General features: G+C 52.6%; 1 protein-coding gene across 1 annotated transcript in view; it reads left to right on the top strand.

The window, feature by feature from the left end:
* LOC117645576 (zinc finger protein rotund-like) overlaps nucleotides 1-22,531 on the top strand; it is a 38,139-nt gene that overhangs the window by 931 nt on the left and 14,677 nt on the right. The window lies entirely within an intron of this gene.

The following is a 22,531-nucleotide window of genomic DNA, read 5'->3' on the forward strand; positions in this document are numbered from 1 at the left end:
TTTTATGGCGGTGTTCCTTTTGTGGGCCATCGCAGGCATCGCAGGACCGCGGCGGGAGCTGCGCGGGCCTGTGCGGGGCTGCGGGGGCGCACGCGCGGCGAGGGTCTGCGAGCCTGGACGGGTTTTATGGGTTTCTTGGGGCAGGTCAACGGCCTTCCTGGGCCCCGCCGGGACCGCCGGCCCCCGCCGCCGTAAGGGTTGGGGGTCGATGCTCGATGTGCGCGCTTTAGTTGTGTTCCGGGGTTTTGTCTCGCCTCCTTGAATGCCGTATTGCGTCATGGGAGTGGTCACTGCCCTGGCCGAGGCCCTGGCCCTGACATTGCCGCTCCAAAATCAAAGCAGCGGGGCGACACGACATTTCGGAGAAGTCCCTTTTAGTTTCAAAATTTTTGCTATAGTTCAACTGCATTGCTTTTGTGTTCTGTTCTTAATGACACTCTTTTTCGGGATTGTTCTGCCATTTTATTACAACTAAGAGAGAATCAATGAAATTTCACTTTAATTTTATCTTCCTTTGTCGCTGCAGCTGTGTGTTATGCCTGCGACCACCGCACCGACCGACCGCTCTATGCCTGTTTGGGATGGATTTGCTGTCGGGACATGCCGAGAGTGGCGCAGCGTAGCGCTCACCTCACTGGCGGTTCGAACTACTAACTGGGTGTCTTCCTGGAAGCGGCCTTTGTCACTGCAATGTGTGTTTGCGCGTTGCGATTGGTCACGGCACTGCCCCCGCTATGCAATAGCAATGCACCGCACCGCCAAAGTGAACCTGAATCTGTGTGTTTGGTCGGGTTGGCACACTGTGAGCGACAAAGGTATGTTTCCACAATTTGGCCGTGACGAGATGAACGAGGTGCGAGGGCGGCGTTGTCGGCGCCCTGTCCTTCCTGGGTGCATCCTGGGTGCGGAAAGGCTTGACGACTTTGACGAATTTCCGAAACCCGGCGCTGTAATGACATGCAGCGGGCGCGCAGCATACTGATCCCGTCGCTCTGTCTCTCTCGCACCCTTACGGGACGCTCCACGAGTGCGAGAGAGACAGAGCGACGCGCAGTGCTCGGCCGGTAACGATCCGTCTTGAGCCTGCACTGCAACTGCAGCCGCTGCTCCCACGGTGCGGGCACACTGGCAGTGCACACGACGGGGCCCGCCTGTCATAATTAGGGCGAAAATTGATCCGGAACTCGTCTCTAAACCCACACCTACTTACCATCGCCTTTCCATCAAACTATTAATCACTGGCCAATTTGGGACGGTTTTCAGCGGCGATCGGTCCGGGACTGTCTTTACCTGGACGGAGGAAGCCATGCTAATGCACTGCTAAGGCGGCGCGGACGCGTAAATGAGGCAAGGGCTTCCATTACGCGTTGCCGCGGGGCACCTCACAGTGGGCCAGAAGACCGGCGGAGGCGGTTGAAAACCTCCAGACGCGTTTTGAGCTCCATAGTCGCTAAAAGGGACTCGAACCGAAAACTAGTGACCCTTGCAGTGGATTGCTCTCCGCACGAGGAATCCATCGGTGGGTCACATGCTTAGTTCGAGTGCCGTTTCTCGACTCAGGAGCTCAAAACACAAATGTCTGTTCTTAACTTTTCTGAAAACTATTTCTTATCAACCGGCTTTCTTCAATAACATTTCTGCGTTTTTAAGTTATTTGTTTTTCAAATATTGTATTTTATGATTATTTAGCATTGCAATGGGCATAGAAAATGCTTTTTTTAGCCCAGTTTTGTCAGGCGCATTTTAGGCACGAAGTAGCCTTATTTGTTCTTGTTTTACAATTGGTGAGGATTATACAAGTGACGCGGTCTCTTTTTGAAAGTCACAGCCTGAAACGAGAGCAGTGCGATGCAACTATCAATCCCACCCATTGTCGCATGGAGATTAGTCGATCGGCCCCGCCGAGCCTCCGAGCCGAAAAGATGCAAGTCGATGCAAATGAGCCCGCTGGCGTGGACAAATAGGCCGTCGCGTCTCCTTCGAGTTCGATTGATCGATCGCAGCCATTTGGTACGCCGCGTCGTCGTCGCCATAGCTTCGTCGCGGAGGTGCGCCGTCGTGCCCCTGCCGAAAACTTGAAGCCAGCCCTTGACTTGCGGAGAGAGAGAGAGATAGAGAGAGAGAGAGAGAGAGAGAGGAGAGAGAGAGAGAGAGAGAGAGAGAGAGGGAGGGAGGGAGGGAGGTGTGTGGCAACCGGGCCATACGAGATGGCGACCGGGTTGAAACAATGAGAGATGTCGACACTTTGGCGGTCCGATTCCGAGCGCTCATTTTGTCGCTCTGTCTCTCTCGCTCTCATGGGGCGTCTCGAAGGAGTGCGAGAGAGACAGAGCAACGAAGCGCGGTGTGGGTCCCCGTGGCTTCGCGCTGCTGTGCGCGGCGGTGGTTGGCGGGCCTCCCGCCACGACGGCGTCCTCGGCGGCCTCGGGGAGGCGGGGGGCGCTCGGCGCACCCCTTGGCCTCGGGCACCTCGGGGCACCTCGGGGCACCGCCACCGACCACCACACCGGAACTCGGTTCCCTATGGTCGCGCGATACTTTCCCGCGTCGCATCGCAGTGTTTTTCAATCAGGGAAGCTGAATTAAATAGTGAGTACGCATCCCCGGAACGCCCTGGGGCGGCCTGGAAAGCCCCGGGGCGAACGGCCGAGGGAAGGGGAGGAAAAAATACAGAACCTGCCCTGTTGGTTTTTAAACGCACGTACCTGGTTAAAAAAACAACGAAAAAACAGTTTTTTTGTTTTTAATTTACCACTGCCGTGGCGTCGCAGCGCTTAGCGGTTTCCAGCGACGAAATCGTAAAGCGTAACGACATTGGCCGCCGTGACGCGGAGCGACGCGGCTGGCGCAACACTTAAACGTCCCTTATCTATGACTCAATAAAATGTGCCAGGACCTTTCAATAAGACGTAATCGCAAACATAAAGTGGCGAACATACAAAGAGTCATGCACAATACGTGCGCGTGGCCGACCGTGGCCGCCGGTTCGCATCCTTGCATAAACACGGCCTGGCCGTGGCGAGCCGCGCCGTGTCTGGCACGGCACGGCACGGCACGCCACGCCACAAAGGCCAAGATACTCGATCGAATCCGATATCACACCACCGACAAAACACACACGGCGCACACATCGCATGCACCTATTGATCGCCGATTCACAATGACCGTCTTCAATAAGTAATTACACGAAAACATTTTGATCCGCTCGTCAAGTCCCAACCCTTCGGTGCCCTTCGGTTCCCTTCCGAGTGCGACAGAGGCGGCGGCAGGCGGTCCGCGCCGAGTGCGACGAAGACGGCGCGAGCCCGCGGGGTGGCGACCTTTTTTTTCCACCTCTTCTTCGCGGCTCTTCGGAGCCTCTCTCTCCCTCTCGCCCGCTCAAATAAAAGAGGCGTACCTGAGACTTCTTTTTATTGTCTCCGGGGGTTCCCTTGGGTTGGGATCCCTTTTTGTCAAAGCCGCCGTCTTTATATATAGCCCTTCCAACCCTTTAGGCAGCCTTTAGCGCGGCCCTTCCATTGATGAGCCCTTGCTTTGCATAGAGGGATGCTGTGCGGTTGCGGTGTCAACTTTTCTGCAGTATATCGCCACAGCCACACGAAGCTGCTTACTTGAAAAGTTTTTTCTCTCTCTCTGTCTTTTCTTCTTGTGTTTCTGCTCGGACTGGGCGCACCTCGCTGAAAGGTTTTCCAGCCATCCGCGGGGGGCGCCTCGCTGGAGTTTGTTGCGGCCCGACCATTGCAAACTGCACCCTCCTCACCCCTTTCCGCGCGTCTCCACGTTGTCAAGGAAGGTGCGCCAAACTCGTCGGCTTTGTGCCGATGGAGTTGTGACAGGTCATTACTGGCTTTGGCGAGCTTTGCAGCGCTCTGCAGCGCCGTGCAGCGCTTTGCGGGGACACACCGTAATGGATTCGCATTGTCGCCCGCGGAAAATCGGATGAGTCTGGTCGAGTTTGGATTAAGGAAAAGTGGCGCGCAGACTCAGCTCGTTTGTTTTACCGGCCTTTCGTGCTCATGTTCGTTGTGGTGCCGCGAACAAAACAAAACCCTCATGTTTGTATCAAAACCGTCGAAGAGACACATTCCTGGTACCTGATATTTGCGTCGTAATTTCGTGATTGGATAGTGAAGTGCCACCTGTCGATGCCCGGAAAGCGCGGCGCCCGAACGAGGAAGAATGGCGGACAACGCGTACATAATAAAAATAAAAAAAAATAAAAAAGGGAGGGAGCAGAAAGTGGCGCGGCATCTAAGGAAATAAAAGCAAGGCCCCGGGGGTCGATGTCCCCGGTGCTGTTACGCGTCTGATGTAATATTTTGAAGCTGTTCCGAACGATGAACTCAGTGGGTGTGTGTGTCGCGGGCCGGCGCCGAGGGACCGCTGTGGAGGCGGAAAAAAACATCGCGAAAAAAGAGTGGAACGACGCGAGGGAAAAAAAAGTGCGCGCTCACACACCCTCTCAATGCCACTTGCTGTGCCGCGATTTCACCTCGCGTTTGCTTTTTATAGATTTGGAGCCGAAAAAAGTGGTCGGAGGGAGGAGCGCGTACAAAAAGTCCAGGAGAAGTCTTTTTTTTTTTGCCTTTCCTTTTTTAACGTGACATTCCCTTTCGCACGAGTTTGCTGTTGAGGTGGTCAGGGGCGACCTTGTGACGTCACGCGTGCTGCGTCGGCTCGGCGCAAACCGCACGCGTGCCGGGCGCCCCGTGCGCTTGCCGCGATGGCGATACCATTCAGCGTTTCGCGACCTTCTCAGACGGAGATAGCGCGATGTTTCCTCGAGTTTGGACTGCCAGCGAGCCAGGAAGTGGCGCCAGGCATGCCGCGACACTCGAACCAACAACATCCCAACAAACGTGAAAAAGGCGCAGTCTTTGTTATTTTGATGTTATTGTGACTTTAAACGCCAAAATTTCAACAACATCGAACGAATCATTTTTAAAAACATTTTGATTTTGTGCACTATAATTTTGCCATTTGGTGACCTCATGTGTTAATTAAGACGGCAAGTCATGCATTTTTCTAGAAAATTTCCTCGTTTGTGTCCCAATTGAAGAATATGAATCTGAGGTTATGCCCGCCCGGTGACTCACACTCTAAATGTTGTACAGTGAACATTCTCCATATTATGATGAAAATGCTGCATATATGGTGGTGCAGCTGACTTCATAACATTAAGAATTCACTGTACCTTATATTTTGACGAATTTCGTTGGTGATATGGAGAAAATCTCTTGGTACACTGTGCTGCGCTAGCCTGGGGCCGAATTCGGTTACCCCTTTCTTTTTTTTCCATCCCCTGACGCTGCATACGTAGCGAGACTCGGCGGCGCGGGGTGAGCGGACATTTTTTTAAAACCTCAGAGTCTGCGCGTCCTCCTCTTTTTTCCGCGCCTTGGTGACTCGCGGCTCAAAAAAATTCCCATGACCGAAAACAAACGGGTGATGGCACTACCTGGGCGGCGCGAAGTAGCGCGAAGCAGCGCGAAGCGCGTACGACATGTAAATGAGAGAGACAACGTCGTGTTTACCGAGAACCCGTCTCTGAAACAAAGCGGGATGCTGCTATGCTAATCGGGTGGGCATCTTCTTCTCCTTCCGCGTCCGCCGGGCTTCCACAGCGCTCGGACCGGAAGCTAGCGAAGCTCGCGCGGACGGACGATTTTGGGCGTTTTCCTGGCAACGTTCTGGACGGCCAGCTCGCTAATGACTGGACGAGAGTAGCTGGCATTGAGGTGGTCAAGCCGCACTCGGCGGGTCACACGCACGCTCACACACACGCTCACACACACGCTCACACACGCTCTCTCTCACACACACACGCTCACACACACACACGCACACACACACACACACACACACTCGTGCACACACGCGCTGGGAGGCTGCGGCTCAGGTGAACCCGGACGCAGTGGCCGAGGAGGGGTGGGGTCACCCAGGGCTAGAGAAGGGTTAGTCATGCAAATTAGGTGTTTTCCAAGGACCTGGCGGTCAAAGGCAGACAAAGGGTGGAGAGAGAGAGAAAAAATGCAAAGGGATGCTTCTTCTCTTTACCCTCAGGGCACAGGTACACCCAGGGCTCGGCCGCCACCCCGTTCACCCCTTTCCCTTCGGTCCTCTTTAATGTCTCAAAGAAAGATAAAGGAAGTGAGCGGTCCTTTTTGCCGTGACGGCCGCCGTTTTTTATTTAATTTCTTTTCCAACGTTTCGTCTCTTTTTTCATCCCCTTTTGTCTCTAGTGCAGCGCGTCTAAAAACAAAAGGCGGACTTATGGGAATGCTGTCCGGATGGCCGGTCCACGCATTGCGTAGCGCGGCGGCAGCGACTGCAGCAGCCATGAGAAAAACGCATGCACGAGGGCTGCGCGCTGCCCAATTTGACACCCGGAAGTCTTACAAAATGACGCCGCTGAAGAAAATTACTTTTGATTTTTATCCCTTCTTTTATTTTTTCAATCGAACATTTTTTTGTCTCCAAAAGTAAAAGGCCAAGCCATTTGCTGGACCGACTCTAGACTCTGCTGTGACCGATCGGGTCCAAGCCGAGCCGAGCTGAGCCGAGCCGAGCCGAGCGAAGTCGGGCCGCGTGTCGGCTAACCCCTTCCCCTTGAGGCACCTGCTCCCCCCGCTGTGCGTCGCGGCGTCGCGGCCGCGGACTCGGGGAGCATCGTCTTCGCGCGGAGCATCCCACTAAAAAAGTTCCCAGGCCGCGTTTGTCTTAGGCGCGCATATGATTAGGCCGCTCTCGCTTTTGCATACGCGGAGGACGAGAAGAAATGGTAGTAAAACCTGAGGGTGCGGCGCGGGGGGATGAAACAAAAAAAAATGATGATCTCCGGGCCGGGCTGGCCGAGGAGCGCGGTGACGGGGAGGAGAGCGGCGGTATTTATGTTGGCGGAGGACATTAAAACGGAGCGTCTTCACCGCATATGAGTGTCGTCCGTGTTTGCATTCTCTCTGCCTTTCGTTTTGCACGGGTCCTCGCGGGTCGTCTTCGCCGTTGGTCCTTGTTAGGCTGAGGAGCGAGACGAACCATTGCGTAAAGCATCTGGTGCCTCAAAATTTTTAAATTTTAAAACCTCTAAATTTCTAAAATTTTAAAACCTCAAAATTTCTAAAATTTTAAAACCTCAAAATTTCTAAAATTTTAAAACCTCAAAATTTCTAAAATTTTAAAACCTCAAAATTTCTAAAATTTTAAAACCTCAAAATTTCTAAAATTTGAAAACCTCAAAATTTCTAAAATTTTAAAACCTCAAAATTTCTAAAACTTTAAAATCTCTAAATTTTTTAAAATTTTGAGACTTTAATTTTTTTTAAATACTAAATGTTTTAAATCTTGTATCTAAATTTTTGGAACTTTAAACTCTGAACTTATCCGAGGCTGCAATCTGATTGTTCAGAACACTTACAGTATATGTGTTGGGACGAGTGGATATTTAGTAAACCATGAGTCTACGTGTATGCGTTGTGTTCCGGGAAGAACGTTAGCCATCAAACTCATCTGCCAACGATGGAGACCGGAACCCAGCTAAGTGAAAAAAAAAGAGTTTACAAAAAAAATTTTGTAAGGCTGGATCGAAAGCGAAAAAAAAGCATCCTGGGAGACGTCTTGTGTCTTACTCGTATGCAGATATCACTACGATGCGCACTGACAATGCAGTAAGACAAAAAAAATGGTCAGGGTGTGAGCGTAAGGGTTGGAGATTACGAAGACAATGAAAAAACCGGCCGCCTCGTCCGTTTGCCTCATCCCAGCCGAGACGGCGCAACGGACAGCGCCAGGCTGTTAAATGTGTCCCAATTTCCGAACCGTACCGTGACGCATCTGGCGTTTTAAAACCCAAATGTTTGGCTAATTTAAATCTGGAGTTGCAATCTGGTAGTTTATGGCCCCGGCGGCGGAGCGGGCCGCTGCCGGTCGGAGAAAGGCCTCTTGATCGTGAGAAACAGAAACCAGCACGTTTCGGTGACTTTGTCGCCAAGAGGGCCGAAGTCGGCGTCGCCTTGTCTCTCTCGCGCCCTTCCGCGAGGCGCAGCGAGTGCGAGGGGGACAGAGCGACCAAAGCACTGTTCGGCATCGGCCCGCGGCCGGCTGTGCTCCGCGAGCCTGTCGGAGAAATGGCGGAACGGCGTCCGATGGCCAACTCGTCCGCGGCCCCGCGAATGCCAACGACCGCGATCCGATAGCGGCGATAAACTTTCCGTGACGACACGCCGCGCAGAGAGAGAGAGAGAGAGAGAGAGAGAGAGAGAGAGAGAGAGAGAGAGAGAGAGTTTTTAAGTTTTAGAAAAGTAATTAATGTTTTTAATTTCAATTAAAACTGGGGAATGAGTCAAATTTTTGTCACAAATTTGTGCATGCAGTGGCAGTAAATGTTATTGTTTTTCAATTTACAGGAGAGAGAGAGAGAGAGAGAGAGAGAGAGAGAGAGAAAGGCGCCCAGCTTTTTTGTGGCTTCGGCCGTCCGCGTGTTGATGTGGACCGACACCGGCCAACTTCGTACAACGAGCAGCAGCGGTTTCCGAAAATTTAACGTTTGGGCGGAGAGAGGTCGGGCGAAAGACGAACTCCGCGCTGGATTATGCAAAGCGCTGCGCAAAGCCAGCACGAGGTGAGGCGACAGGTCCCCCGAAAGGATGCTGCTGCTGCCGGATATGATGCAGAGTGCAAACAGAAGTGTCTTAATGGGTGATCGGGAAGGAGCGGGACGTGCCTCGCGCTGGGATGACCGCATTACGTATTGTGTGGAGCCGCATGCAGATGCGACCGCGCCCCGCCCCGCCCCGCCCCGCCCCGCCCCGCCCCTCGAGCGCGTGATTTGTGTGCGTTATGTCCTCGTGGCCGTCGCGGTGTTTGCGGATATTTTTTCCCGCCTGCATATCGTTGACGGGCCGCCACTGACGGGGTGGGGCCATGGGAACCGCCGACTGGGCCCGCGAAGCGACTGTCGAAGAAAGGATTAAAAGTTCGATGAGTGTGTGCTGGGAATTTTGAATATCAGTCCAAAGCAACCGGCAATGCAGTGGAACGAAGTTCGATCATTTTGACTGGACAAAAAATAAAGAAAAGGGTGTGTGCCTGTCGGGATTTGAACCTTGGCCGGTCTGACTGACTGAAATGAATGGATTTGCGCCCCGCCCGGCACGCCGGCACGCCCACAGGTGATACAAGGACCACCGCATCTGCCTGTCTCCCTCTCTCTCGCTCGCGCTCCGCCGCCCGGCCTGATTCAAGGCCTGATTGTTTCAGGACGAGAAATAAAGAGCTTGATGAGCTTCGGTGTGACCAATTGGGCTAACCGCCGGTAGAGGGCAGCAGCGGCAGCCTCGAAGAAATCGAACTTTGGAAAATTGCAGTGCGGTCGACGCTGGCAGGCACTGAACCAATGGATTGCTCTCCGAACGAGGAATCCATTGGTAGGGTCACACGCTCAGTTCGAGTCCCATTTAGCGACTCTGGAGCTCAAAATTCGTCCGGGATTTTGGCCGCATCCACCGGGCTTCTGGCCCACTGTGCGTCGAAGGGAAGGAGGTTGCCCTCGAGGTTGCCTTGCTGCCCTCGGGGCGTAGCGTCGTCGGCGACGTCGGCCCGGTGCACGCCGAGGTGCACGCGGTGCGCGCATGCAGGCCTTCCGGTTGATTTGGCGCGTGGATATCGCGCTCCGCACCTTGGAGGCGAAGGGGGTCGCTGAAACAACTTCGCACAGCGATGCGTCGCCCTTTCCCGCCAAAAGTGTCCCATTGTCGGTGCAGCACTGCGCCCCGCGGCCTTGTGCCTGCGGCCCCCGCGGCCGGGTCCGTTGCACTGCGTAGCACGACGCTCCTTGAACGGCAAACGGCACTGGCATTGCAGCCACTGCCACTCACGGAGGCATGACCGACGAGTGTGTAATCGATAGTTTTCATTTCCACGATTTGCTGCTTGTTTTTTCGGCACTTTTTTGGCGCAAAAAGAAACAACATACAATTTGAGATGAGAAAAAAAAAGCGTGTTTGAATTTTGGAGGGCATTACCATAATACTGGTACAGCTCGCGGCGCGGATCCGCGGCCGCAGAAGTCGAGAGACTGGAACTCGGAAGCGGAAGGGGAAGGGAAAATCACTCGGCCTTGTATAAGTAGGATTAAGGACGGAATTTGGTGCGAGGAGCGGCGCGCGGCGTGAGAGACAGCGGCATCCTCGAGGTCGGCCTGCGGGATGGCCTGCGGGGGGTGCGGCAGGGTGTCCGGGCTTGGGTACCTCAGCAGCGCCCCGCGGCGACGGGTACGAGGCCCTGGCCGTGTTAGACGTGGGCTACTGCAACAACAGGGCCAGGAGACCGGTGGAGCGGGGGGTCAAAATCCCGGACGCGTTTCGAGCTCCAGAGTCGCTAAATGGGACTCGAACCGAACGTGTGACCCCACCAATGGATTGCTCTCCGAACGAGGAATTCATTGGTGGGGTCACACGTTCCGTTGAGTTCCATTTAGCGACTCTGGAGCTCAAAACGCGTCCAGAGTTTCGACCGCCGGCCTTCTGCCCCACTGTGCACAGGACTCAATGGCAACGGGCCTACGTCTGCGAAAGCCGAAACGGGCCGACGTCTGCGACGAAAAAAAAAAGGCTTCCTTTTTCAATGAAGGTGTCTGGCGATGTACAAAAAAAAGTTTGGCCATGTTGGGTATGGATATGCCGCGACGCGACGCCCTGCGACGCCGGGCCGCGCGACAGTCCATTACAAGACGGCATTGGCACTCGTGACTGATTCCCCGGCGGGCCGCGGCGGGCCGACCGGAGCGGCTGGAGAGGGAAAAATGGGTATTGCCTGTCGATATGTCTTCCCTTTGAAGACAAATTATGTATACACTTACGCCCACTTTGTCAGCATCAGTTATGGCCAGCGCTTCTGCCAGGCGTCCCCCTTCCCCCTCCTCCCTCTTGCATGCCATTTCTCCTGTCGGGGCGTGCGGCCGAAGGATCGAAAAAATGCGCACAAAAAGCGAGACAAGGAGGAGGAGGAGGAGGAGAAGGAAAAGGGGAGCAGTGACAGCGACACTGCACTTGCTAAACATGGTGCGGCCCGGTTGACGAAAAGACCCGTTGGACACTCCAAGCGCGCTCGGCCGCCGCCGCTAGGAAGAGAGTTTTTCGTTTTGACGCTCCACCTTTTTTCACCCTATTTTTTCGTCGGTCGTTCGTGAGTTTTCCGCACCCACCACTCTTGTTTGCGGCTACTTTTCCAGAGTGACCCAGTTTTCCAGTGGCATTGTGAGCAAGGAGTCCGGCCGGCCAGGCCGTGGACCAGAGGGGCGCCGTCGGGGTCGCATTTTCGGCGCCTATTCTTTGTGTCCAGGCGCGTTCTTTTAATTTCGGCGCTAGAAAGAAGACCGGGGTGGCGGTAGCGAGCTCGTTACGCGGACCCAAAACACGAGGAGAGTGTCAAAGGAAACTAAACACACACACACACACACACACACACACACACACACACACACACGGCGTGCGCGTGCGGGGTGCCTCCCCCTCTCCTCCCCGGGTCTAGGATTGTGCGAATTATTCGCGTCTCTTTCATTACAACCCCATTGGCGAGCCCATTGGGGTGGCCCGTCCCGGCGCGGCGCGGCCAAGGCAGCCAGGGCAGGCAAAGGGGTGGGCGTCGCTGTCGCGTGGCTACTTCTATGACACTCTAGCCCGCTGGTGCCGCTGGTGCTATGCTGGTGCCGCTGGTCAACATGTCAATCAGGCTCGCCAGCCGTGCCGAGCGGTGCCGAGCTTTGCGCGCGACGCGGTGCTGGCGCCGACGAAACGCAATGTGAATTTGCTATCCGCACCGCCGCTTGAATGGCAATGTGAATCCTGCTTTGGTGGCACCGCTCACCTTCGTGCTTCTGGTGTTCGTCTGTTTGAGACGGAGAGAGAGAGAGAGAGAGAGAGAGAGAGAGAGAGAGAGAGAGAGAGAGAGAGGCGTGTCGGGCTGAATAAGTAGCCAGCAGGGCGTTCTGTTGAAGTCCGAAATGCGAAGCAGCGACATCCTGATGAAGTGATCCAGCCCGTCTCGCAGTCTCGCACCGCTGCGACCGCGAAGTCAGACGCCGCGATTGCTGTTGTTGCCATTGCCAGGGGCCGCGATGGAAGAAAAGGGGGAAACGAAACTTGACACTTTGAAGCGAAAACTGCTGCGATCCATCTGCATAATTGCCCCCAATTTTTGCCTCGATTTGCATAATGGCTGGCAAACGCGTTGGCAGATCTATGCATCCCTCGGCGCGGCCTCACTTCCCTGTACGTAATCTGCTAGCGCGGCGGGGGTGGGCCAGTACCTTTATTGCCCGATCACAGGTTGTTTGTTTCATCGATTGATTTATTGTTTATTTAATATCTTGGTTTAAGAAAAAACTTTTTCGGGTGAAAATTCGAAGCTGCTTGTTTGTTTTGTCATACATCTGGGTCCTAGACCTTATGTAATAATTTAAATGCGTGTTTTTTTTGCATTAAATTAATTTTTTTGCGGAAGTTTTTATTGTTTTACAAATAAAAATTTGGTTGTTGTTCAAAGCATTGAAGCGACGACCGTGTAACCATCAATGGATTCCTTGTTCGGAGAGCAATTCATTGGTGGGGTCACACGTTCGTTTCGAGTGAGCGACTCTGGAGCTCAAAACGCTTCCTGAATTTTGACCGCCTGCACCGGTCTTCTGGCCCACTGTGCTCCGGTGCTTGCCTGGCTGGCAGTCTGTGCGAACTGCGAGAGCGCGGCCACATAACCCTCTGCGATGATAACTTGCGGCTACCGTGTGTGTTTTTGAGTAGATGCACTGCCGAGGCGCCGTGACGGCGACGACGTCATTTGTCAGTCTAATATGACGTTCCGTTTTGAGGATTTTCGCATATCGATCGCCCCGTGATTATCCCGTCCCGGTGGTGATTGACAGTAAATAAATGATGCATAATGCGTCGCCGCTCGCGGTCCTCGCGGTCCTCGCGGTTTGGGTCGCGCCCAAGACGCAGTCGTATGCAGATGAAGACGAATCCGAGCAGTTCTAAGCAGACTAATGACCAAAATATTTCCGGGCAGGTGACTTTGATATGCGCGTCGCGTCGCTCAACCCTTCTCCCTTCCACTTGAGCGCCGAGGCCGTCTCCTGCGAGACTGTCGAAGCCTCCTCATGCAAATGGTGACGCGTCTAATGACGAGAGTAAAGTCGCGCAGCGACAATTTGACGTATAATTCGGACATTAATACCTGTTCGATCGGCCCAGTCACTCTCTGCGCGTGAGAGAGAGAGAGAGAGAGAGAGAGAGAGGGGGGGGGGGGAGGGCAGCCCTGTCGGCTTTCTCATGGGCCTCCATGCGTCGTACCGATGATACGATTTTTTTTCGTAATGATGTTTTTTTTTTCTCCCGAGGCAGACGCGCCGCGGGGTTTGTGATGTACGACTGGGTTACACTTTGGTTGGTTGTTCGTTCTTGGCCCTGGAGATGCGGGTTCCTCTCTCTCTCGGTCAGAAACCAAAAAATAATTATTTCAGAAAAATTTGAACTTTTGAGGTGGGCCAGGTGCGTTTTGGCACCTTTAGCCAAATGCATATTAATTCTTTCGCAGCAAATAAACTAGGGGTACGCGCCGTTTTGTTTGAGCGCGTAGTAGGCGAGCGATGCGTCTGTATTCTTGTAGAAGATGGTGAAGAATATATGCAAAGTAAGGCCAATACAGGGTCAAAGTGAAACTCAATTTTAAAAGTTTGGTCTTGTAAATTTTGGGGAAAGTAAAGGTCTGGGATGAAATTGGAAGTCATTTTCGTGATCAGCACACCAAAAACTGCAGGAAACTATGTAAAACTCGATGTAAAAATTTTGGTCCGAAATTGGTCAATATTTGGAAAAGTAAAGGTCTGAGATGAAATTGGAAGTCATTTTCGTGATCAGCACACCAAAAACTGCAGGAAACTATGTAAAACTCGATGTAAAAATTTTGGTCCGAAATTGGTAAATATTTGGAAAAGTAAAGGTCTGAGATGAAATTGGAAGTCATTTTCGTGATCAGCACACCAAAAACTGCAGGAAACTATGTAAAACTCGATGTAAAAATTTTGGTCCAAAATTGGTCAATATTTGGAAAAGTAAAGGTCTGGGATGAAATTGGAAGTCATTTTTGTGATCAGCACACCAAATACTGCAGGAAGCAATGAAACACCGAGGAAATTTTGGTCCTAAATCATGTATGTAATTCTAGTTGAAAGTATGGGTCTTCAGTTGTTAGGTTTTTTAAGAGCGTTTCCTGTTCATGGTGTCGCACCATGAACCCTGACCCTGTTACTCAGTCGAGTAACATTTAACAGCCAGCATTGAATTGCTTAATACGATTCACAAATACTTCAATTACCATTCGATATCTCCTTGTTACTGAAGTTATGAATACGCAATGTTATTAGTAATACCTAAAAAGCCTTTCTCCCTTTTCAGTTTAAACTAGTGGATTAAACTATATTGATTTATCTGCATTAATTAAAAAGAGACATATTTACAGGCAGGCTGATTTCAACTGCTTTACGGAGAAGACCTTCTGTCAGATCCAATGAATCGTTTCATAGAATCCAATGTCGAGGCCACTTATTGCTAAACGCAAGTTTATCTTATTCATAATGATAATCATGGTGTGTTATTTAATCTTTGAAACAGTTTAGCAAAAGTATTTACCTAACATTCTGAGTAAATTAAAAAAAAAAGCCAACTCAAACCATGACCAACACAAATTACCAGTTGTCGCAGACAATGTATGATTAAGTTAAAAGAATCGTCTGATGAAATCATATGACCAAGTCAGTGAATCGTCTCATTGAATCTGATGTCAATGTCAAACCTTGAATGCGCTACACTCACTCATCATATGGTTTTCTTTAAGGTTAGTACTATAGTAAACTCACAGCATTGCAATGAAGCCTTTTCCCAGAATCAGTGCCAAGAGTCAGCAAAGACTATTTATTTTGGCAAGATTGGCATCTGGTTTGTACTCATAGAATGTATTAATATATTTTTTAAGTGTTATTGAGCAAAGCAAACAACTAAAAAATATAGTGTCTGAGAATATAAATGGAAATACACTCACAAAGGTTAAAAAGACCAAATCATTCTTGCAATTATCAAACACACTCCACTGACTAAAACATTTCCCCTGTAGCGGGGGAGGGGAGGGGCTGGACGGACGGACAAAACGCGTAATAATTGTCACTTTCATTTTCCGTGTTTCACTGAGTTGACACTCCGGAGGGGTTTCAATCATTCTAAAATATCGAAAAACTATGACCGTACTCACTTCTAAGCCCTTCTGCTCTTTAGTTTGTTTTATTTGCCAATGTTTTGCCAGGTCCCGTATTTGAGAGTCGCGGCCGCAAGTATGAAAAATTGCTACGAGCCGCCAACCACTGCCAACCTAACCACGCTAAGAATCTAATTCAAAAAGATGTTTTGAATATTTCAAACAATAGTAATCGTGAATATAAGATAAACTCCCCCTGGGGGAGATTTAGGAGCCTTCCGGTGCGAAATTTTGAAACTATTTGTGCGGTAGTTGCTGAGAAACGTGAGTGAGTTACAGACACACAGACAGACGCACGACCAGTCACTTTTTGGTACCCCCAAACACGGCATGGGCTCGCTATCGCTCGCCAATAAAGCGGGCTCAGAAACATATACAGCCATCTTTTGAAATGAAAAAAAAAGAGTTTCGTTTGATTAAAAAAAACCAAACCAAAAGCTGGCCGAAAAAAAAACGTTAAAAAAGAGTTATCCTGGTCGCGCACACCTTTCCGGTCTGCCCATCTTCGTCCGTCCAAAAGCGCGCGCACACCTTGACGAAAAAAATCGTCGTCCCACCACCTCTCTTTTTTTTTGGCGGAAAAATGATGCACCGGGTGGAAGAGCCTTCTTCTTCGGGGATGGAGTGCTTTGCATACGAGACCTGCACCGGGCAGGGCAAGGGCAAGGGCAAGGGCAGGCTGCCCCGCGGCCCGTGAGACAAAGCCGGTAGTGCAGGGACTGCGTCCTGACTGCGTAGGCTCGCTCATCTCCGCACCGGCTAATGATTTCACGACCAGACACGGCATTGTCCCACCAGTGCGCCGAATCACATTTTTTTCGGTTCAACTTTTTTCTTTCCTCATCTGCCTGCCACCCATAGTATCGCACCGCTTTCTTTTTTTTTTGTAATTTTTTTCTAAATTTTTGAGAAAGGGTTTTTTTGAAAAATTGTGTGAGAGTTTGTGGTATGTGGAACAAAGCTTACCCTTGTAAAAAAGATTGAGTCCGAAAACCGGCCGTAGCGGGCAGTCCGTAATGTGGATGGCGGACAGTCCGGAAAGCTGCATCGGACAGTTCCAGAATCGGGTCGAAATATTGAAAATCCGCGTGATTTCGGACTGTCCGTGACAATCGTGCGGTAGTATTTCGGACTGTCCGAACAGGATCTAGCCCCCCCCCCTTCCCCCCAATACAGCCTGCGCCCGTCCCCCCCCCCTCCCCTCACCCCCCAGCACTCCCCTTCCCCCTCCCTCTCCTTCCCCGTCCCCTCCTCACCTCATCTTCCTTGTGCAGAAGCTCTGAAGCGCGCTGACAGTGTATTTGGGAAAATTTGGTTGTTAACCAAGGTTTGGGTTGGTTTGTGATGAGCAAAACATAAGTTTCCTGACCAGCTACACATATGAAGGACACTAATTACTGTAGCAACAAATAACAGATAGGTCTGTGTTCTAAACCTTTGTTTGGGAAACTGATCTCCTGCTACTCACAATGAATCCGAACCTACGTTGTAACAACTGACATTCTAACAACGTCGTGCACACTTGGTTGAAGTATTTCTAAAGGAAGCGGTTCCGAGATAAAGTTCGTCACGGGAAAAGAAACGTAACCAAGTTCACGTATCACAAGTATTGAACCAGCAGTGCGATCTAATATCCGATGACGGCACTTAGGGGACGAGTGTGAACGGGGAGAGGCGAATAAAATAACACACCTCTCACCCTCTCACGGCCCGTCCCTTTAGTGTGGAGATGCTTACAGCAAGCGCGGAGTCACTGGCGTTCCGACCAGCAGCGAACACATCCCACTGAACCACATTTTCCGTCAAACTGCCTCGTTCGCAGCGCGCGGCTGCAGCGCATGGAACCAACATGCACTCAGCGCAGCGCGCGGAGCGAGAGGACAGAGCGCCGCAGGCAAAACGCGATGCGTGCACCTTGGAGGACGGCTGGAGACTGACGTTTGGCGTGCGCAGGCGGCCAAAACTTTCCGACTTGCCGAAGGATTAACGCTCCCCTCCTCGGCGACCAATCACAGAGCTCCTCTTGCCAGCCCGGCCGGCGGGCCTTTCCGCGAATGCATCGGCAGGGACACTCCGGATCGGTGCCGATCGGACTCTGCCGGACAGTCCGAGACGCAAAGCCGCCCTGCGGCCAAGGCCGGAACTGTCCGCTTCGGACTCGGACTCACTACGGCCAAGTCCGAAGGTAAAAAGGAACTGTCCGAGGCGAAAGGAAGATTCTGGAACCGTCCTAGCCAGATTTCGGAACTCATTTGTTCTACAAGGGTAGGGCCCACTCTCCTGGAAAGTAAGCCGTGACGCAAGTCTTCTCAAATGCAGCGGGCTGGCTTCCTTCCACTTTGAATATTTTTTTGGAACAGCCCTTGGCGTGATATTTCGGTGAAACGTTGCTAATTGTGGCGTTAAGGGCGTACGGGTGGCAAAAATTTTTTTTCGGCATTTGATAGTGTTGGGTGTGTTTTCTAATCCTGCCGAGCGGTTTTCCTCTGTGACGCTTAGTTTAGGCGTAACGATGCCTACAAGTTCGAAAATTGTGCGTTTTTCGCCTTTTTCGGACCCAGGTTCCGGGAGAACCAATGGGAGGAGCATTGTGAAATTGCGCATGCTTGTAGAAGACAACCACAGGTATGATGTAAAGAAATATCGCGGTGATCGGGTTCAAGGGAAGACTCCTGGAACGCCTTGAAAATGGACAGTTTTGTGTAGTGCGCAGCGACTAAACTACAAGAGTGAGGAGGTTGAAAAACCTTTACCTCACAGCCAGGACTTTCCTCTATTGATTGGAAAAAGTTCCAAGTCGCTGGAACAAACGGTTCATCCGGAACCTGGGTCCGAAAATCACGTAAATTTGCAGTCGCTTCAACAGAAGAGAGAGACAAGCGATGTCTTGTCTTTCTCGCATCGACTTGTTTCCGAAGCAGCCCCCGCTGCAGGTAGCCGGCCGGGGAACAATGCGAGCCCCAGACCCTCGCCGCCGCGCGCCGTCTGGGACCGGACTGCAGCCAGTGCGGAGCCATCTCCAACTTTTGCAAAACGGGAGGTCAAAGCTTCGGTCAAAATTGTCGCAGGACTATTTTTCTAAGTACCATTGGAACCGCGATTTTGCGAGAAAACCATTTCTGTCCAATTGGACGCTGAAAAACGGGCCGTTCAAAAAATTTCTGTCTGGGGTTGAGGGGCAATAAATCCTCCTGTCACCATCCTCGCTTCGGTGCGACGAGCCGCCGGCAGGGAATGAGGCCCTCGACACAATAGACAGGGGGCGACTACCTGGCCTAGTCCAGAGAGTCAAATTTCTAACGCGTCGCTTGACATGTTTGCAACGATGACCAATGCACGCGGGACAAAATTCTGGATCTATTCATGCAAAATTTGAATTCGAGCGATCATTTTGACGAAGCAGGACAAACTGCATTTCACACCTACACTGAAATGTGAACCGTTTCGTGACAAGCATTTTGGTAGCGTTGTCAAAAATTGTCATTGTACTATGAACACGGACTTAAAAAATTCCAGCCGATTGGCCGGACAAGCAAAACTGCTCGGCTGCTCATCGGAGCCCAGCTCCGGAGGCGAGGTGCCGTTGCCCCTCCCCGGTCGGGGGGCAATAAAAGCTATTGTGCTAGTGTTGGCGTGGCCCTGGCTGCAGTCTGGCGACGCCTGACGGGGCCAACGCTTATTCGGAAAAGCCTTCTCGAAATGGACCGCCACCCTTACGTCCTTAACCTCGCCGCCGATTCGGAGCGCGGCGCTGCGCGGCTGACGTCACGGAGGGCCAAGGCACGGCCAAGGCACGGCCAAGGCAGACCGCGGAGAGGTGGCGGCCTGGGCCATGAGACCGTTATCAGCATAACTAGTTGCCCGCTTCCTCACTCCGTACTCCGTCCGGTGGTGACTCTGCCGGCGACACTGCAGACTGATTCTGAGAGTCGTTCTCGTCGCTCTGTCACTCTCGCACCCATGGGGCGTCTCGTATGGGTGCGAGAGAGACAGAGCGACGAAAACGACTCTCAGTCTGCGGGTGACACTGCCGGCACTGCACTGGCCGGAAGGACCTTCATCCGGATCAGGTAGATGCGCGATGACCCCGCGGCCCGTCGGCCGGCGTTCTCACCCCGCGTGTGTTTGTTTTTTATCCAGCGGGAAGCACCGCCGCGGAGCCGCGGAGACAAAAAAATAATTAAGCGCACTGTCTCCGTCTCGCTTTCGCCGACCGAGGCTTTCGCTCTCCGTCTTGTGATGAATCGCCACCCTTATTACTTCGCCGTGTGACTGTCAGTCTGTTGCGATTGTTTCAAATACTACGCTGTTGAGAAAAAAATTCATGTAAATTCTTGGAGAACTTGTTGACTGTCGATATGTTGCAATTGCTTCATGTAAAACACTGTTTTTACTTTTTTTTTAATCTTGCAAAGTCCTGCAGAACATGTCGAAAAATTCCTGTAGAACTTTTTGACTGTCAATCTGTTGCAATTGTTTCTAAAAATCTTGTTAAGTCCTGGAGAATTTGATCGAAAAAAAAATTGACGTGACCTTGGGAGGATTCTAAAATCTGCAATGTTTTTATTGAGTAGGAGTTTCCGCCAGGAATGGTACGAAAAAGATGTTGTTTTGGAGAACGAAGCCTCTGGAAATTTCCGACAGAGCCGGTCACGCACTTTCTGGGATTTTGCAATTTATTTTTAACGGTGAAGATATGAAATGAGAGGGACACACAGCCTTCTTCTTCCTCCTCCTCTCCCCACGTAAATTTTTTCATCCTTGTCGTCTTCCTTCCCGTATTCCCTCGGACACGGCCATTGTTTTTTCCTTAATGGGCGGCGCGCACAGTTTGAGGAAAACGCTGGGGGATGACGATTTGAATACGAGCTTGTTGTTTTTCTGGCCCGCACTAACGAAGCGCGATGTGCACTTTTTCATCTCTCTCGCCACCGCCACCCTTTGCGCTTCGAGACCTTCAATGGGACAGACGGTTTTTCAGACGCGGAAGTGTTTCATAAGGGTGGTGAAGGGGAAAAAAAGTTTATGAAAAAAAATTGTTACTGGCTTGATTGTCACTGTGCTAACCTTGTTTTGTCGCCAGTTTTTCCCGTGTTTTTTTTCTCACCGCGCGACGTGTATTCCGCCAGAGACCACCATCGGCGCGAGCTGGTTTATTAAACAGATCGTTACTTTCATGGGATTGTGTTTAGCGCATGGCGAGTAGGCCCGCTGCGTTTGCCTACCGCTTTTTCTTCACTCTTTTTTTCACGTACGAGTCGCCGCGTACGTAGAACTAACCTCGGACAAGGTGCCGGCCGAAGTGTCTTTGCGGATACTCCGCGCTCCAGGCCGCCAGGCTCCAGGTTTATTGGCGCCGGTGATTGCATTGGCACGCCGTGACGTCACTAATGGCGCGGGGTATCCGCGCCGAGTGAGTGGGGGAATGCCCCGCTGCAGCGTGCCGGGGGAAATGAATCGAACTGCGCGATTCCCGTTTGCTTTTTTTCTCTCTTTCTTTCTTTTTTTCGTGTCGGCTTGCTTAGTGGGGTGAGTGGGAGGAGGAGGGTCAGCTCGGTGGACCACAGCGAGTCGAGGAGCGCCGTCGGGCCGCTGGACGCACCCTCGCTGGGGTCAGTGAATGTACGCAGCACCCCGGGGATGTATGGGCATATGGACGGGCCGTGCCGTGCGCCCCGCCTCGCCCCGCCTCGCCCCACCCCGCCCCGCCCCGCCCCGCCCCGCCCGAGGGCAGCAGGCAGGGGGCGACGCGCCCCGCCACGCCGCACGGCGTCAAGCACGTCAAGCACCCCGTCATGTTGGTCGCCAGTTTAGCCAATTGCCCGGCGTGGCGGTCGAATGCAATCGGCGCTGCAGGCGCTACCCCGCGCTCGCGGGACTCTGGTGCACTGGCAATAGCCTTGAGGCGCTGGCTGGGTTGGCGCGAGGGGTATCGCCGTCGGGGTGGCTGGCTGCAGCGCCGCGCGCCCCCACCCCCGCCGCCCCGCCAGCCGCCCGCACCGTCGTCGCCCACCTGTCCCCGGGCCAGGGGCGGGGCGGGGCGGGGCGGGGCGGGGCGCCTCGGCAGCGCGGCGGGACGGAAGCTAAGAAAACCGGAAACGCATGCAAGCCGCGACTGGGCACCCCTGTGCAGTTGTCCCCGGGTTTTCGAACCCCCTGCACGCGTTTTTTCCTCGATTCCGGCGTTTTTTCCCTTCCTTCCCTCGGCCGCCCTTGGCACACTCGCGTGGCGGATTTTTTCCGCGTTTCCTGCCTATCGAAAACGGAGTAAGATTGTGTTTCTTTTTCCGTTCGGCACACGTGTTGCCCGCGTCCCCCCAGCGCGTGTGCCCGCGTCCCCCCAAGTCTCGGCGGGGTTCGAAATTTGTCTAAATTAGCGCCGTTTCTTCCACCTCGCCTCGGGACTGCAGTTTTTTGAGCGTGAGGCCGCCGCCTTACAGCGTGCCAGGGGACCAGCGGAGGCAGCCAAAACTTTGCGTTTCGAGCTCCAGAGACGCTAAATGGGACTCGAAACGAACGTGTGACCCCACCATTGGATTCCTCGTTTGAAGAGCAATCCATTGGTCGGGTCACACGTTCGGTTCGAGTCTCATTTAGCGACTCTGGAGCTCAAAACGCGTCTAGAATTTTGGCCGCCTCCGCCGGTCTTCTGGCCCACTGCACGCCTCGCTGCACCCACTTAGCCCGGCGTCGTTAATCAGGAGTGCTGTAAGCGCTGCAAGCGGCGAAAGGCGTATTAGTTTTAGTGCATTTTCACGTCGCCGGATTCGTCTGGGCCGAGTCTGGCCGCGGCGCGCCCGGCCTACATCACGCGATTCCTGGCGAGGCCCCCGGCCGCCCGGCTCGTCTAGATATTCTAATGCAGGCGCTAATTGAGCGCGCGCCGCCCAAAAGCCCAAAAATAATAATAATATCCTTCTCTATCCGTCTCGGCCTCGTGGAGCCGGCCGGGCTAACAAGCTGCAGTCCGTGGCGTGCGCCAGCAGACTGATTTCGAGAGTCGTTTTCGTCGCTCTGTCTCTCTCGCACCTACACGGGGCGCCCTATGAGTGCGAGGACAGAGCGACGAAAAGGACTCCCAGTCTGCAGGCGGCCCGCCGGCCAAGCGGCCCGTCTGGGCCCGTCAGCACGCAGCCGAGTGTCACTGGGAAAGCACCGTGAATGAGGCTGGGCGGCCAATTAATTATCGGAACGTTCAAGGACGTACGAAAAAAGGAGTTGGGTGGGTCTT

Source organism: Thrips palmi, unplaced genomic scaffold (genome assembly GCF_012932325.1).
Source record: "Thrips palmi isolate BJ-2018 unplaced genomic scaffold, TpBJ-2018v1 HiC_scaffold_1, whole genome shotgun sequence".
NCBI lineage: Eukaryota > Metazoa > Arthropoda > Insecta > Thysanoptera > Thripidae > Thrips > Thrips palmi.